Raw genomic sequence first — 2700 nt, 5'->3', positions numbered from 1 at the left:
AATACTGTCCACTGGTGAGGGACAGTGCTGTTGTTGCAGGGGTCTGGGAGCCTTTCTGTTGGTTCAGAAGCCCTGAAGAAGGATTTTCTTGTTGTATGTTTACAGAAATCCTGGGAGAGGGCTTTGCTAATGTGTTCAGGGGTTCTAGGACTGTTCTACAGACAGAGGACAAATTCATGAAGGGACTGGCAATGTATCTTATGGCCTTGCTAAGCCTTGTCTCCCCAGGAACTAAGATTGCTGAGAACTTGCCTCGTGTCAAGATGAAGAAAAGACCTCCATTTGGGTATTAAGTGCTGTGTTTAAACTTGATGTAACTCTGGGGTAGATTCAATTGTGATCCAGGGGTGGGGAACTTTTGACCTTATGTTTGGAAACTAATCTCCATTTGAGAAGAGGGGCTTTGTGGTGGACTTAATTAAGGTATAGCCTAGGGGTGGAGAAGTATTTAGAACAGAGACTTTGTTATTGATTGAATGATTGGAAGATCCTGGGGTGGGGTAGTACTTGGAGATTATTTAATCACACTTAGTAAATACTGTATTTTGAATGATGTCATGTTTTGATCTTCTCTGTTCTGGGTTTGTCACTAAATAAAATAGAGAGCACCTATGCTGGTATTTTGAACCTGGGAAGTTGCCTTCTTTTGGCATTACATTACAACATCTGAAACTCAAAAAGTCCAAAATGTCTCATAACCTTCCCCCAAACTAAACCCACTCTTCCTCTGAAATGCTATTTTTTTTCAAAGACATCAATGTCCTTTCAGTCACCTCAGTTGAAAACCTTGGAGTCACACCTAAATCTGTCTCCCCCAACCCATTTCTTATTCAGGAAGTTGCCAAGTCTTGTCAATTTTACCTCTAAAATATCTCTCACATCCATCCTATGCTCTCCAGTCACATGGCTACCACCTCAGTTCAGATTCTCATTATTTTTCTCCTGGTCTATTGTGATAGCTTCCTTAATGGCCCCCTGCTTAATGTCTCTATCTTCTACAATTCATCCATTATTCAAATATCAAATTGATCTTCCTAAAAAACAGGTCTAGCCATGTCAATCCCCCATTTAAAATTTTTTAGTGGCTCTCTATTGCCTCTAGGATAACATGCAAAATCCCCTATAACTTAACACCCTTCACAGTCTGGATCAAATCTATCCACCAAACATTTATTTAGCACCTAGTATGTGCCAGACAATGCACTAAACCCTTGGGTTACTAAGATTTTAAAAGGAGTTTACAATGTAATACTTATTTCCCAGGCAAACTGGCTAACTATACCTTGTACACAGTATTTCAATTGCTCTATCTGTGCCTATGCAAAGGATATCCCACATAGACACACGCTCTCTCTCCTCTGTTTCTTTCTTCATTTATGTCTCTCTCTCTCTGGATTTCTCTCTGCATTTCTCTGTCTCTCTCTCTGTCTCTGCTTCTCTCTGTTTCTCTCCATTTCTCTCTGTGTCTCTGTCTCTCATTTCCCCCCCTTGAATATTCCCCTAGATTGCTCTTTTTTGTTACCCCTACCTCATAGAATCCTTAGTTTCTTTCAAAACAGAGCTTAGATGCAACTTCTTAAATGAGTATATTCCTGATTCTCCTAGTTGTGAGTGCTTCCTCACCAAGTTACTTTATAATTTGTTTATATTTTCTTTATATTTAATTAATTTGGGGTATGGCTGCCTTCTATACTCAGGAGTTGTGTTGCCTCTGCAGTCAGGGGTAAGGATATTCAGAGATGACTAAAATTGCTTAAATTATCTCTCTACTCATTTCATCATCACTCTACACCCTCATCCCATTCAATGGGAACTGAAAAAATTCTCCTTTCCCATTAGGCTTAGCTGCCCTTCAATTAATCTTGGACCCTGCTTATGAACAACATATTTATTGGCTTAGGGCAAATCATTGTAAAGGGCTCTGCATATTAATACCAATTACAAATACATGGAAAAAATAAACATCTCAAGAAACAGGTTTACACTTACAACGCAATGGTTGCAACTAGTGGTTGAATATTTTTCTGTCTCTTAACCCTCCCCTATAATCATCATTTTACCAATCAGAAGGGGAATAGTTGGACAGGTAAAAGAATCTTCCCTAGTTTGGCTTCTAGGAACTGTGGGGGAGTGGGGGATTGGTTGTGCTTAAGGCTTCTGTTATAGGCAGCTAGGTGGCACAGTGGATAGACTGTAGTTCCTGGAGTCAGGGAGATCTGAGTTCAAATCCAGCCTCAGACACTTACTACCTCTATGACCTTGGACAAGCCACTTAACCCTGTCTGCTTCAGTTTTGTCTTCTGTAAAAATGATCTGGAGAAGAAAATGGCAAACCACTCTAGTATCTTTACCAAGAAAACTCCAAATGAGATCATGAAGAGTTAAACAAGATTGAAATGACTAAACAACAACAAATCATATTCTCAAGGATTTCATAATCTAATAAGGGAGAGAGTGTGAAAACAACTACATACAAACAAAATAATTAACATAGGGAAGGTTCTTGTTTTTAATTTTCTCTTTTTTATTTTTTAGTTTACATAATTTCCAAAAGATATTGAGTTAAAAAAATTTTCCCCATTTTTCCTACCCACCACCCCAAAACAGTGATCCCCTCCCTGAATATTCTCTCTCCCGTATCTTCCCCCATCCCCCCTCTGACTTTCCAGTACGGCACAGTGGATCTCTATGCCCCAGTGC

At 39.4% G+C, this 2700-nt stretch overlaps 1 long non-coding RNA gene across 1 annotated transcript in view; it reads left to right on the top strand.

The window, feature by feature from the left end:
* The window catches only part of LOC138155810 (uncharacterized), a 1643-nt gene extending 1031 nt beyond the window's left edge, over positions 1 to 612 (top strand). The window contains exon 2 of the long non-coding RNA XR_011166997.1: positions 1 to 612. This exon is cut by the window's left edge and continues 17 nt beyond it. This is a non-coding gene — a long non-coding RNA (uncharacterized lncRNA).
* Positions 613 to 2700: the final 2088 nt, after the last annotated feature.

The sequence above is a fragment of the Petaurus breviceps genome, unplaced genomic scaffold, assembly GCF_028583685.1.
Source record: "Petaurus breviceps papuanus isolate PSGF00001 unplaced genomic scaffold, PetGlider_PUasm1.0 98, whole genome shotgun sequence".
Classification (NCBI taxonomy): domain Eukaryota; kingdom Metazoa; phylum Chordata; class Mammalia; order Diprotodontia; family Petauridae; genus Petaurus; species Petaurus breviceps.
Note: the sequence above shows the minus strand (reverse complement) of the source record. Positions and strands in the feature narration are given on the sequence as shown.